Here is a 16,377-nt window from a genome sequence, read left to right on the forward strand (position 1 = left end):
GAGCAAAAACCCTACTTTTGTGCGTAGTTTTTTTTCATCTACAGGCCCAATCACACCCATGATCCTTCCTCCATGTAGCTGGGAGGCCTCTAGACACACCCACATGCCTTCTCCCATGCGACTATGGTTTTTTGGATGCACTCTTAAGTCTCCTTCCCTACAACAGGGGTTTGAACTAGGTCAACACACCTTTTCTTGGTCCAGAATTTACCCAACTTCTGCTACATGTTCTTCAACACTTATTCATTCCTACGAAGTCTTTGTATTAATATTAGAAAATATATGTAGGCCTCATATAACTCTTCCTATAATGAGATCTTGTACTGCATAACTGTTAACCATTATACCATCACAAACAAGCAATCCATCCAAACTGTTATGACATTTCAATCCTACTCTAGAGGTTGATATAACATGTACTGCATAAATATTAATCCATCATATAGACATACCAAACATGTAGACATATCATCATGAAAAAAATCACATGAAGACACATTAATACTATACTATAATTATTGGCCACAAGTAGACATATAATCAAGAGATGAACAATTGATTAAATAATCCCCCATGTAGACATATTAATAGCCATGAAAATACATCAAGCTTTCACTATGACATATATGCACATCAATCCATGAAGGCATCAAACATCAAGATAGGGTCAACATCAAAGTAGGTTTCCATCAAGGATAACACCAGAGCCATAATGCCATCAGATTTGAGGGTTAAGGTCTAAAGGAGAGGTCGAGGCCTGAAGGAAGTAGGCCAAGGGTCTTAGGATTGTTGGCAGGAAGAACAAAGAGTTAGGACCATGGTATGGAGGTTGTTGGAAGGGTCGAGAACCTTCAAGAGTTTTTCTGGAAGACTAGATCAGGAAAGTTGAATTGTTAAAGGGCCATCTAAAGGAAAGTTAAAGTGTTCCCTGAGTGAGTCAGAGCTCAAACACAATAAAATTTCCTCTTATGTATACATTAGCCTAGGAAGGAGAGATACAAAATATTAGAGACACCCAAAACTAGAAGGGATAAGGGTTTATGGTCTGTTTTTTTATACTTTCGTGATAAGGGATAGTTTCGTGTGTGATAAATTCCCTAAGAGGGCTTTGTCTAAGTCAAAACAAAGAGGAAGAGACCACCAATTTTTTTTCTATAGTATGGTTCTAATCTATGTTAAGGGAGAAGGCTCATAGCCCTAGGAAAAGGATTAAAAAACCTCAAATTTCCCACTATAGGAGGTCGAAATACCTTAGGTTTTGTGCGCAGGAGGTCTATAGGGGACCTAAGTCTTGGAGGTGGCGAAGATAAACCTTAGATTTAGAACAAAGGTAGAAAAGTACCTTAGGTAGAGAGAAGGTTGTGAGACAATGTGAAGGGGTTGATTTGCTAAGAGAAGATGGAATTTCAGGCGTAGATCTTGAATTCTGTTCACAAATGAAATTGTGAACAATGTGCTTTAAGGGTTAATGTACAATCATCTTGCAAGAGTTAATGAATGTGAGTAGTAGAGCTAATTGGGTTGATTCAGAGTATTTGAAGGATTAAATGTTAGGTCCTTATACTACTAGTGTAACCCCTTATTGTTATTAGTACAACCCCCTTATTATATTGTTGTGCCCATGTAGTCCCATATTGTTATTGTTGTGCCCCATAGAAGCCCACTATTTTTATTATTGTGCCCTTACATTATTATTGTTATGTAGGCTTTGATTATATTATGACCCCTTAGACTCCTATATAGAGAAAGGAGGTCTTGTCATTTGTATCATCCAAGAATTGTTCATTTGTGTAATGTAAAGGATGTTTCTCCCTCGAAGAGGCTGATTTCTAAGGCGTTGATCTATCTTTTCTATCTTTTTGTGAGCTGGTTTCATAACATTTGGTATTAGAGCTTTGGATTCTAGGGTTTCGCTTCTCCAAACAGGTCATTGTGGAATTTTCACTATAAATTTTTCGCTATGAAGTTTCGGAAGCTAAAACAAAAACCCATTCGAGCCAAAATTGTTACGAACCTCGGGTATGAATTTCAGAACTTGTCTCGCTATATTTTCGGAGATATGATATGAGGAAGTTAGGGTTTTTGCAATCTCCAGAATTCCATCTCAAATAGGTCATTGTGGAATTGTCTCTATAATTCTTTTTTTTACAGAGTTTCAGTCTCTGAAATTGAAACCCATTTGATTTGAAAGCTTGTTGAAGCTCGGTCTCGAATTTCAGATCTTGTTTTGTTATTTTTTCGAAGATACAGTCCAAGACATTTAGGGTTTCAGTAGGCTCCCATATTACATTCTAAATTGATGACCTTGGGATAATCGTCACAACTATCTCTCTGAGCATCTGATTCAAATTTCATAAAACGTGACAGAAAGTAGATAGACTATAGTTTGTTGGGTGTCATTTTCAGAACCTAAGGACGAAATAGTGATGCGTGCCACGTCATACAAGTTCGCTCTACTGAACTGGTCTATAATTAGGTCATCACAGGAGATTGGGAATAACTATTTCTTCAGGTATCCAATTGTGATTAGAATTGTGGGGTTAGAAATAGGACTCAGACTACTATCATAGGCAAAAATTTCAGAACTTAAAGATCTAATATTACATAGTTATAGTCGTTTCAAGGTCGAGCTCCTAAAATCAAGAAAAGGCAATATGAGGAAGTTTGATGGGAAGGATCCGGTAAATTGGATACTACAAATGGAGCAATATTTCGATATGCATGAGGTACAACTATTAAAAAGGTACATATTTCATCTTTATATTTAGAACTGAATCAATTTTTATGGTATAAAGGGCTTTGTTCTCATCAATCACTTTTCACTTGGTCACTTTTCACGGAAGAAATGATAGCACATTATGATGATATGAAGAGTAACACCTTCTTTAGCCAATTGACAAATCTCAAACAAAGGGGTTCAATGGCATAGCACATTGAGGAATTCCAAAAATTGAATATAAGGGTAAATGATATTCCAGAGAACAAAATGATTGATTTCTTCATAGGGACTTTAAAGGATAACATTCAACATGAGGTTCATCTTTGGGAACCTGATTCATTGGAGAAGGCATTCGGGTTGGCAAGAAAAATTGAAAGTGGAATTATGGAAACAAGGAATCCCACCACTCATGACTATAATTATGGAAGTGTTTTTTCTCCTAACCTTCCACAACCTATAAGGTTTACACCACAAGAATTGGAAGAAAAAAGAGAAAAAGGGCTTTGTTACAATTGTGATAGCAAATACACTAAAGGTCATAATTGTGCTGAGAAGAAATTATTTTACATATATTATGAAGAGTAGGAAGAAAAGGATCAAGAAACATCAAAAGAAGAGGATATACACCAAGAACCAACCCCATAGAAAGAAGAAATGAATCCGACCATATCTTGTAATTAATTGGCTGGAATTACCACTACTCAAACTATCAAGATAGAAGGACATATGAAGAAGAAAAATGTTCAAGAAGTGAAAGCTCACATCGAGCACCAAGAAATGAATCTGACCATATCTCATAATGCATTGGAAGAAATTACCACTCCTCAAACTCTCAAGATAGAAGGACATATCAAGAAGAAAAAGACTCAAGTAGTGAAAGATCACATTGAGCATCAACAACAAGTTCTCCAACTTTTAAAGGATAATGCCACTTTGGTGCAGAATCAAATGAAACAACAAGGAGATCAACATCGTAGTGAAAGAAGTTTTGATGTAGGCGATTGGGTATTTTTACGATTACATCTCAAGCAAGCTATTTATGAGAAGGAAATGTTGGCAATACTACATGCACTAAAGAAATGACAACCTTACCTAATGGGAAGATACTTCAAGGTAAAAATGGATCATGATAGTCTTAAATACTTTTTAGAATAAGTATTATCTTTAGAAGAACATAAAAAATGGGTCATAAATATGTTGGGTTATGCCTTTGAAATCATCTACAAAAAGGGAAGCAAAATGCTGTTGCAGATAAACTCTCAAGAAAGGATGAGGATGTGGAAGCATTGTTTTTTTCTATTTCCATTATCTAACCAGATTGGATAAACATAGCAAGGGATGAATGGAAGAAGGACAAAGAAGTGTGGCCACTCATTCAAAATTTACAGAAGATCCCAGTTCAAACAATATTGCCAGAATTTGAAGAGGAAGGAAAAATCATATTGGAACCTAGAGTAGTCACAGAAACAAGAACACGACAGCTACAGAATTGATTAATTTCCGAGTATCTCATCAAGTGGAAGAACTTACCCACTGAATATTCCACATGGGAGGATAAGAATTTTATACAGAAGCATCAAGAACTACTCAAGCATTGAGGACAACACTTTTTAAGGAGAGGGGCATGTTAGGTCCCTATACTACTAGTGTAACCCCTTATTGTTATTAGTAAAACCCCCTTATTATATTTTTGTGCCCATGTAGTCCCCATATTGTTATTATTGTGCCCTTAAATTCTTATTGTTATGTAGGCTCTGATTATATTATGACCCCTTAGACTCCTATATATAGAAAGGAGGTCTTGTCATTTGTATCATCCAAGAGTTGTTCATTTGTGTAATGTAAAGGAGGTTTCCCCCTTGAAGAGGCTAATTTCTATTGACACCTAATCATAGGGATTGGATGAACAATTGTAATTAGTGGAAATAAATAATAGAGAAAATAGAGAGTCATCGAGAGATGAACTGAACAGTCACTCCCTCTTGTATATAATAATGAACAACCTGAATGAATAATACAATTACATTTGAGGAGTTACCTCCTAGCCTAACATGGTATTAGAGCCAACTCTATTTTTGGCATTGCAGTCTACCATTGTAACTCCCTTCTTCCATTTTTCAGAAATTTGTAATCTGCCATATTCTTCAGTTCTCTGCCCTGTACCCTCTGCATAATAATATGGTGTAACACTTGAAATTCGTCTCAACTCCACACAATTGTTTCAATCTCATCTCATGCTTTGCATTCCAAGCCTCCTTTCCAATTTTGTTGACTATGGAATCCCTGTTTTCAAACCAATAACCCACCGTGTGGCCTTTGTTGGGCAGTCTCGTTGCCCTGAAAATGTCTTGTTGCATCACTAATATCTTGTGACCCAACACTGTAGAACATCCAGATTTGAAATGTTGTTGGCAATGTTGCTGCCTGTAAAAGTTGCTCTCCATACCTCTCCACGCTGCCTCCAATATGCTGGCAGCTCCAATATGCTGGTTGAAAGAGTTGCTCCCTCACATCAATACGTTGCTTGAAAGAGCTGCTCCCTTGCATCAATACGCTGGTTAAAAAAAAAAAGTTGCTCCCTCACATCAATACGCTGGTTGAAAGACCTGGTCCCTTACATCAATATGTTGGTTGAAAGAGCTGCTCTAGTACACGAGGTGCATTAACCACAGCTGGAGCCCTTGCGCAGTAGTCTTGGAGGTTGAAGTTACATTCATCGAGACAACATCTGTATCTTAAGCCAAGGCTGCCGAATTGTTTGCAAGCAGAGCATTGGTAATCGGTAGGGAGAATGTCAAGGAATAGTTGGCTGTCATGTAAAAATAAGAAAATAAAAAAAATATGCAATCTCATTTAGATCTCATTTTCCTCCATACTGCTCCAGCGTCTAGTGAATGCCCAATATCACAATTTTTTTTAATATCGCATTGCGCCTCCACCACATAACCCCTCCCTCATATATATATACCTCTGTTATATATATTAATTTTTTTTTAAACCAGAAGTGCAATTTCTTATAGAGTATTGGCAGCAGAAGTATATTTTTTTTTATAGTACATAGTTTTTAAAATGCATTCATTGATATCTATTATGGGAGTGGTTCTCACCGGTAAGGAAAACTATCCAGAATGGTCACAAAAAATCAAACACACTCTCATTTTTAATGAGCTGTGGAAAGGAGTGTGTGTTGGAAACGGAGACAAAGAGCCACAACAGCCTACCTCAGACAAGGAATTCACCATTTGGGAAAATAAGAACATCAAGGCTTATGCGTTGATTGCAGCATCAGTAAATGAAGAGGTGAGTCACCATATTTCACCATTTTCAAATTATTTTGAAGCCTTACAAAAACTGAAGGAACTCTATGGCTCACACTTTACACTTGAAGTTGTTCAAATCATGATTAAACTGTTCACCCTTGAATTACAAAATGATGATCATCTTGCTCTTGCATTAGAAGTAAAATCTATTATGCATGATATCAAAGTCACTAATGTTGAACTGGATATTCCTCTGATAGCTTTTCTCAAGGCACTTTATCCCACTTACTTAAATTATCTCGAGTCATTGCAAGCAAATGGAAACCTCAAAGATATTACCTTTGACTCCCTTATGAAAAAAATTGCTGAAAGAGAGAAAGATTTTGGGAAGAAAACAACTCCTCAGTCTTCTGAATAGGTTGTGTGCCTTGCTCATAGAGAAAAGAATCTTGCTCAAAATTCTTCCAGAGGAAGAGGTGGTCGAAGAGGAAGAGGAAGAAATTTCAGAGGTGGGAGGGGCAGACACTCTCAAGGAGAAAAGTTAGATTTGCACTGCATACGCTACAAAAGAGATGGATCACATGATGCATCCACATGCAAGTTGCCTTGGGACAGAATTGAGCAGGAAAGAAACCAACCCAAAGGTAAAACTAATGACAAAGAGAAAGGTAAAGCACCTGAATCCGCTCACTATGTTGTGGCACACTGTAATATTGGAGTAAATGAAGGCTTATTTAATGCTTCACTTTCTTCTTGGAAAAATTATTGGTTGCTTGATTCAGGAGCAACTTGTCACATGACTTTTAGAAGATATTTTTTTGAAGAATTTACTGACAATGTTGATGGAGCAGTATACTTTGCAAACAAATCAAAACTCAAGCCATTAGGGCTTGGCATAATCAGGCTTAAATTGCCTGGTCTTCTAGACTTTCTTCTACATCATGTTCTATATCTCCCACAGTTGAGGAGAAACTTGTTGTCCTTGGTCCACATCCGCCAGCAAGGACACTCCATTCATATGTTTGATGGCAAGATTGAGGTGAGAAAAGCATCAGACCACTCACTTGTCATGATGGGGATAGAAGAATAAAGGCTTCTCAAGCTGCAGGGTACCTCTGCTCGTGCACAAAATCTCTCATACAATTCTCATTATGAAGAAGGTACATTTCCATCAAATTTATTATGGCATGCTAGATTTGGACACTTGAACTATGAAAGCCTCCGCTTGTTGAAGAAAAATGGTGTTACTAGTTTGCCTACAATTCCTAGGAAACTTAAGCAATGTGATGCTTGCATTCTAGGAAATCATAACAAACAATCTTTTCATGATTCACATTCCAGAGCACATAGAAAAATTGAACTCATTCATTCAGATTTATGTGGTCCAATGGTTTTTCCTTCTACAAATGGAAATAAATCTATGATGACATTTATTGATGACTACACCAGAATGTGTTGGGTTTATTTATTAAATAACAAATCTAATGCTTTTCAAACATTCAATAAATTTCATACACGGATTGAAACTAATGCACAATCTCATATTGGCTCTATTCGCATTGATAATGGAAAAAAATACACTTCAAATGAATATGAAAACTATCTTCGCCAACATGGGATAAAACATCAAACAATTGTGCCTTATAATCCCCAACAGAACGGAGTAGCTGAAAGAATGAATAGGACAATCTTAAATATGGTGTGCTCCATGATGTTTTTCAAAAATGTAAAATTGATGTTTTGGGCTGATGCAGTTCTATGTGCTGTACATGTAAAGAATAGATGTCCATCTAATGCTATTAGAAACAAGACTCCTTATGAAATGTGGTATGGGCACATTCCTTTGGTAAAGCATCTCAGGGCATTCCACATGTTATGCCTTGATACCAAAGGTACATATAAACAAACTTGGTGCAAGAAGTCGTAAGTGTATCTTCCTGGGGTATTCAAACACCTCCAAAGCATACCATCTCTATGATGAAGTCAATAAAAAGTTTGTTGTATCTAGAGATGTAATCTTTCTTGAATCATCCAAAAATAACAATGTTGTTGAGCGGCAACTTGATTGCTTGGATAGATTCACAAATGCAAAATCATTTCAAGAATTTGATAATCAGATTCCATATCTTGAAGGGGGGATTCCTATACTAGATCAACCTATGGAATCTTCTTTTGAAGCACTCTCTCCCCTGCATGAAACTCCAACAACGGATGATACTTTGAGTGATGTGATTGACAGAATTGGGAGACTTGTTGGACACCTAATCCTAATGGGTTAGCGTGGAAGTTGAATGGACAAAGCAGTCCAAGAGACCTTGGGATCTGAATCCCAAGAGTCACAACATTGTATTATAAATGTACATCTCCTGTTAATAAAAAATGTACTCAATGATTTATCTTTCATATGTGTCTTGCTGTCATGTGAGTTTAACATGGTATCAGAGCCACTTGTTTTTCTGTGGCCTGTTATTTGCACGTCAGTCCTGCACCTCTGCCCATAATTCTGTGTCTGAGCTGCTCATACCTGAGCGCTGCCTCTGTCATGCGTTTCATTCTCTGACTACCAGAAGATGGTGTCTCAGACTGCGCCCTCTGACCATGAGTAATTGATGTGCGTTGATGCGTTTTTGAGCCTGATGCGTTCATGTATTCCCTGGAACGCTGCGTTGCCCTGACGCTGTTTCATATAATCCGCTATTCATTACTATTCCTATATTGTCCTCTGTGCTTCTCACATCTGCCATATGACTGTGTTTAATACATTTTTATACCTGTTTCAGAGCATTTGTCAGAACAGAGGTAACGTCTCTGTGGGAAGTTTTTCAAGGTATCCATACATAGCAAATCCACACAGGTCAGCTTCGGTAATATGAAGCGTTTTTCTGAGTAGAACATTGTGTTTCCTCTGAGTTCCTTATGCACACTTCGGGTCCAACTGTGCCATAGTCGGGGTAGGCAAACATTGATTTAGGAAGGCGCAGTTACATTCAGAACCTTCCTCCTACGGTGAATTACAATGAATTACTGCTTTCTGTTGGACGCTGTGTTGGTGTAGCCATTCCAGGAGTTCCTCCTACGGCGAACTGTCAACGTCTCTACGAAAGGACGTGCAATTTAGTGCTCGAGGGACTTTAAAAACCAAGAAATTTAGTACTCGAGGGACTTCAAAAAACCGTCCGCACTTCTTCCAGGTATTGGATTCGCCCTGGTGTCCATCAATCTTATAGCCCGCATCGAACATTGTACAGTCACTCTAGATCGGGAATTGAGATTGAAAATGGCTTCTGTGGCCCCTTACGACCGTCGTTCTCTGGTAAGGTCGATCTGGTAATAAATCATTTACCAGGGTTTTATTCCGGCTATGGTCTGCGCAGCCCTAATGGCATGGGTTGCAAAGGAATGAGGTCACGTTTTGTACCTGGGTGATTTTGGCCAAATAGCTACTCCATTGAAGGGTTGGCTGCAAGTAACCGGCAAGTAAAATCCGTCTTATCACCCGTTTGTCCTCTGCCGCTCTGTCACGCTGAATGCTTTTATCTCTATTCTACATATTTTGTAAAACTAACACCTCTGGCTTGTAGTTCCAAAATATCTCCAATCTCTACCAACTGTGCTGTTTTCATCTGAGAACTGTTGTCCTATGATCTGAGTGGGATGACTGCTGTGTGAGGAAAGTGTGACTCGTGTTGGATGTCGAAGCTAGATTCTATGGTGAACGCAAGTGCCAAATCTGTGTTTGATTTCACTTGTTCACTGCATTTTGTGCAGAAATTTGTCTATTTGGTAGCCTACTGCGTATTTTGACTGTTTGGTGGAATCGAAAAGAATCAAGAAGTGAGTAGCCAGTGATGTTGGAATGTGAAGCACGTTCGACTTGATCCTACACATTCTTATAATTCCTTTTTCAACCAATTTGTGAGTCTTCCATTTATGTTTACAATTCAATGTGGTGAGCAAGTAAGCCTATCCTGTGTGGTTATCTCTCATGATATGTCCAGCATGGTAAGCATGTGTGGTGTGGCGTGAAATTATTTGCAAGAAAGTGGAACGTGCAGCGTGGTCTTGCTAGATTTTGTGGTAGCAGAAATCTACTGGTGAATGGATAAAGGAACTCGAAAATTCACCGATTGAAGAGTGCAGGTAATGGATGCTCCATGTGTTGGCCGATGCTCCTCGATATCCTGGTGTGAGGCATGCTGGTGCAGACATGTTTGATAAATTACCAACTAACTAAGCAATCTTTTATGAAGTGGATTCTGGATGATTAATATGTTGAGCATCAGCCCTGGTATTTGATGGCGAACACAAGTTCAACATTATGCATGCTGCGTTGCCTTTAAACGAGTTGAAGCGGATCCCTGTTCTTGAATTGAAGTTTACAAGTTGTGGTCTGTTTATTTTGAGTCCAAGCCATTCCTGTACCAACTGGTCAAGTCTAATTACATTCAAGTCTAATTACATTCACTATTCTACTGAGGGATGAGTTTTTTTGGTATTCTGGGACTGATATTCCAGTGAAGTCTATTGTTATCCATTAAATAGCACAAAGTGTCGAACCTCTGTTGCTAAAGTAAACACTGAGTTGAAGTTTTCTGGGCAGTGTGTATACCAGGTTTCACTATCTCTGAGTTTAGTCATCTTTTTTCAAGTAATATTCTGTTGAGGTGAATATTCTGTTGAGCACTTGTTCAGATTCGAACTCGGATTGTTACCTGGATTGTTTGCCTTGAAGGAGTTTTATTTGTTGCAGATCCGATTTGTTGGGTTGATCTTCCAATGACCAACAATTTTTTATGACTTGGCACATGCTCAAGCAGATTTTAAGAGCAGTATTGAAGCCACCTCGAAGCAGATTTGGTGTTGTCCATGGAACAATTTGAAACAACCTCTGAGTGAAGTGATTCGTGGAGAAGTGATCAGCATTGTGAAGTGAATTTGAAGCATTTTTGAAGACATTTTTGAAGTCATTTTTTTGCAGTTTCTTGTAGAGATTTTGGAGCAGTTTCTTGTAGAGATTTTGCATGATTTCCATAGCCGCTAGATGCTCTGAAGTTTGAAGTTGAGGACAGCGCTCATCTTCACATTTATATATTTTTTTTGCATTGGTGATGTTATGCTCCAGTTCATTCTTGAAACGAACTGTGGACTGTTGATTTACCATGTGCCCAATTGTACCAATGTTTATTGTAGCTTGACGAGAAATGTTTATTGTAGTTTAACTTGGTAACATCCAGCTTACTCAGGTCCTGCTCCATCAACCATTTTCGCGACATTGTTGCCACTTGATAAGCCCTTACAATATCTTGTAGTAAGAGTACAATATTATTTTTCTGTTGCTGTTGCCTCAGTTGTGTTTTTTAAGTGACATTGAAGAAAAATGGCCAGACTTGAAGATGCATTAAAGTTATTGAATATCCTAATTCATTCCACTGTTGATGAGATGGTCAAAGTTAACAAAGAAACTCTCTTTGACATCCAAACCTCTCTGCAAACTGCACATGAGAATATTGAGTTTTTGCAGCTTGAAACAAAGCTACAGCAGGAAGAATTACACCAGTGGAGTCATCATTCTGAACCTGTTTTTGTTTAGAACAATGAAGCAGACTCCCATAAACAGCAAGTCAATAATGTTACAGTTCATTCAGATAAAGCAGCAAAGTTACATGCAGATGCAGAGGTTCAGTCTGCACTTCCCAAGCCCATCATCAGACCTTGGGAACAGCTTGTCCACAACAAGCACAAAACCGGTCTTGGATATGACAAGGACTTGTCCTTTCATATTCCAGACTATGCCAAGCCCATTCAGTTTCAGAGTGCTGGTTTCATTAATGACAGTTCACCTGCTCCTTATGACAGTTCAGCTTCAACTGTTCCAGATTCTACCCCTCTTCCACAGCAACAACAAAAACAACAGATCGTGAAATGCCAACACTGTGATCGAGTTGGCCATCTGAAAGATCACTGTTTTGATCTTCATCCATGTGAGCACTGTCATAAAACCAGTCATTCTTCACACAGATGCTTCAAAAACAAACGTCCTGCAAGAACGAAGATTCATCTTGGATGGATCGCTTCTTGGCAATGGGCATCAACAGCCAAGAAGATATTCCAAACACATGTTAGAACTTGTTCTAGAGTATTGAACAGTCTTGCAGTTGAGTTTTCTCCATCTTCTCACCTTGTACCTGACAGGGGGGGAAATGATGGTCATCTACAAGCTTCAAAGTCACATCAAGCGAGCCTGAGCCACAACCTGCCACACCAGTTTCAGAGTTGCAGCCAGAGACAAAGATGCCTGAACATGCCTTCAGTTGGCAATCTGGGACACTTCCTCTAGCAGAAGACTTCAGCTTCTTGCCAGTTTTGGAAGAATTCCAGGAACACATATTGAGAACACTTTCTCTAGCATAAGACACCAACTTCTTGCCAGATTTGGAAGAGTTCAGGAATTGCATTAAGCATTCCAGAGTTGTTGGTCATCCTTAAACCATCACAGATTGAGAACACTTCCTCTAGCAGAAAACTACAGTTTCTTGCCAGTTTTGGAAGAGTTCCGGGAACTGCACTAAGCGTTCCAGTGTTGGTGGTTATCCTTAAACCACCGCCTTTTTTACCAACATTTCATAGAGCACATTCAGCCTAGTGTTGCCATGCATTTTTTGCACATTTTGTATTACAGCTCTCTTCTTGGACTCATACATAACCCTTCGGATTAAGGGGGGGAATGTTGGACACCTAATCCTAATGGGTTAGCGTGGAAGTTGAATGGACAAAGCAGTCCAAGAGACCTTGGGATCTGAATCCCAAGAGTCACAACATTGTATTATAAATGTACATCTCCTGTTAATAAAAAATGTACTCAATGATTTATCTTTCATATGTGTCTTGCTGTCATGTGAGTTTAACAAGACTCAATCTTGATTTAGTCCCAACTCAATCAACGGAGCAGCCTGGACCATCTAAGAAAGGTCCCCCAAAGTGGCTGACATATACACTTGAAAGTGTTCAGCCTGATGAGGTTGGAAAGACAGGAACTAGAAATTCAAACCGGAAAAATGGAGGTGATGTAGATGACTCTGATTCACCTGTTGATATGGATGTTTCTTATGATTGTGAATTGAATTTGTCTACAGATTTTGAACCAAATTCCTTCAAAGAAGTTGCTTATCATGATGAATGGAAAGAAACAATGCAAAAGGAGTATGATGCCTTAATAAAGAATGGCACTTGGAAGCTAGTTGATCCTCCATTGGGAACCAAGCCAATTGGTTGCAAGTGGGTCTACAAGAACAAGTATAACACTGATGGCTCACTTGACAAGCACAAATCCAGGCTTGTGGCAAAAGGTTTTACACAGAAGGAAGGGGTCGATTATGAGAAGAATTTTGCCCCCACAACAAAATGGGCTACGATCCGGACCCTCTTTGCCCTAGTAGCTCAGAACGGTTGGAAAGTCCATCAAATGGATAAAAAAACTGCTTTCTTGAATGGAGATCTAAAAGAGAATGTTTTTATGTCCCAGCCTGAAGGATTTGCTGTGAAAGGACATGAACATAAAGTATGCAAACTTGTGAAATCCTTGTATGGTCTCAAACAAGCACCACGTGCTTGGTATGAAAAGCTATCTGAGCATCTTCTGAAACTCAATTTCAAACATTATGATCTTGATGATGCAACTTTGTTTGTCAAGAAGGTTGGAAAAGCAGTTTTATATCTTGTGGTATATGTAGATGATCTTTTGATGACAGGGAACAATGAGAGCTACATTGCATCCATAAAGAAGGAATTGAGGAAAGGTTTTGAAATGACTGATTTGGGCTATGTTCATTACTATCTTGGTATTGAAGTAACTCAACATCTGAAGTCCATATTCCTTTCTCAAAAGAAGTACATTGGAGATCTATTGAACAGGTTTGGCATGACTGAATGCAATCCTCTGACTACTCCAATGGAACAAAACTTAAAGCTCACATCCATTGAAGGAAAAGAATTTGAGGATGCAACAAAGTATAGACAGCTTGTAGGAAGTCTCAACTACCTAACTACTATCAAACCAGACATTTCATTTATTGTTGGAATCCTCTCTAGGTTTATGCAAAAGCCTTGTGAGAGACATTGGTTTGCTGCAAAAGAGTTCTAAAGTACTTTATGGGAACTCAAGAATTTGGAATCAAGTATACACAAGTGGTCGACTTCAGCATGATTGGATACTCTGATTCAGAATTTTATGGAGATAAAGAAACTGAGGTATCTACTTCAGGTTATGCTATGAGTCTTGGATCAGGAGCTGTCCCCTGGGAATCACGCAAACAATCAGTTCCAAAAGATTCCACAACAGAGGTAGAATATGTGGCAGCAGCTGAGGCAACAAAAGAAATTGTGTGACTCAGGAAAATTCTTGAAGATTTGTAGGTAAAACAAGTACAATCAACTCCACTCATGATTGGAAATATCTCGGTAATAAAGTTGGCTAAGAATCCAAAGTTCCATGATCGAACAAATCACATCAATACAAAATATCATCTGATTCGACATCATGTTGAGGCCAAAACAATCCATCTTCGCCATTTTTCCACTAATGAGCAAATTGCAGACATCTTCATCAAAGCGCTTGGAAGAGAAAAGCTTGAAAGATTCAAAATGATGCTTGGACTCACTAACATCCCTTCAGATTAAGGGGGGAATGTTGACACCTAATCGTAGGGATTGGGTGAACAACTATAATTAGTGTAAATAAATAATAGAGAAAATAGAGAGTCATCGGGAGATGAACTGAACAGTCACTCCCTCTTGTATATAATAATGAACAACCTGAATGAATAATACAATTACATTTGAGGAGTTACCTCCTGGCCTGACAATTTCTAAGGCGTTGATCTATCTTTTCTATCTTTTTTTGAGTTGGTTTTATAACATTAAATACCCTGTGAGAAGCTAAGTTGGATGGAGATCTAGAAGGAGCCAAATCAATATGTGTTGATGGAAAAGGACAACTAGGTGTTAAGGGAAAATGAGGACTCAAAGGGCTGGTGGTAAAAGGGCATCTTCAACAACCAAGTCATGTGTATTTATTCTTGTCTTGTTGGGCAAATTGTAGATCTAAAGAAGTAGATATCAAGCCCTAAGTTTTTCTATATTGTGTATACTAGTTGTACTAGTGGTCAAGGGCCATGATCCCTGGTAATGGAGCCCCATGATATTTTATTGATGGAATGATAAAATAATTGAGCTTTGGGCTCAAATATTTGTGTACTTAATTCATTTCACTACTGAATATTTTCATTTTGCAAAGAGGGTTCCTAGTGTGTTTGTGTGCATGATTTTCCTCGGACTAGATCTAGGGAAACACTGCAAACTTGCATGTCATCCCCACAATGGATACGTTCATGTAATTGGAGCCCCTAGATCCTTCGTGGTTGTCTCTATCTTTTGGTCAAGGTTATGCTTTCTATTTTTTCTCTACTTTGTATCCTGGTGCTATTTCCACTTGTTACCATGACTTTAGGTTTCGACGTTTCCTTTCTCTAGTCCTCATATGGGTTTTTTTATATAGATTTCCTCTCACTCTCATTAGAGTTAAGAGTGGGAAGAGTTAATTCTATTGTGATATTTAATTTTGCCTGTTGTCTCCTAGAAGGCATCAACCTTTTCTTCAATTTTCATTTCATCGACCCTTAAGCACTAGAGATTCTTTGTCCAACTCACTTCTTTCTTCTCTCAATAAGCACGACTCAATAGAGAGGAAAATGATGGATAGGAGGTGGTGGATATAGTAGTACAGAGGGTTCAAGAGCTCAAATTATGGGCCAAGCCCTTTGCAATTCATTTTCAAACCCATACACCCCCTGAGATTCAGTCTAAAATTAACATAGCTAAGGATTAGGTCAAGCATGAGAGACAAGGTATTATGGATTCTGAGGTGATGGATGGTCTAGCCACTTAGAATACTGACATTGGGAATACAAAAGATAGAAAAAATATCTATCTCTATATTTTGGACTTATATTGGCACATCAAGCTACTCTTGGGAAAAGTGTTGGTCAATCAACAAGAGGCTAGGGACAATATTCAACATATGTTGGATGGACAATAGATATTATTGATGGACATCGAAGGAAGGCTTGCTTTCTTTGAGATGGTTTCACCTCAAGGCATAGCAACGACACCGCTCTATAAGGAAAAATACCATCGTATTGACTTAGATACCTCTTTGTATTATTTCTTTTATTTTTCAGTTAATCTATCAATTCCTGTTTTCTTGACTAATTTTTCCCATATATGGGAAAATTACCTTTTTCTTGATCTACATTAGTGTAAACTATAGACTAGCTCTCATACTCTCACTAATTTTCCCAATTTTGGGGAACTCTTATCTTTCTCATTTGATTGTTGATATAC

This window comes from Pinus tabuliformis, chromosome 6 (assembly GCF_031772625.1).
Source record: "Pinus tabuliformis cultivar Carrire ecotype Pingquan chromosome 6, CPIR1, whole genome shotgun sequence".
Classification (NCBI taxonomy): Eukaryota; Viridiplantae; Streptophyta; class Pinopsida; order Pinales; family Pinaceae; genus Pinus; species Pinus tabuliformis.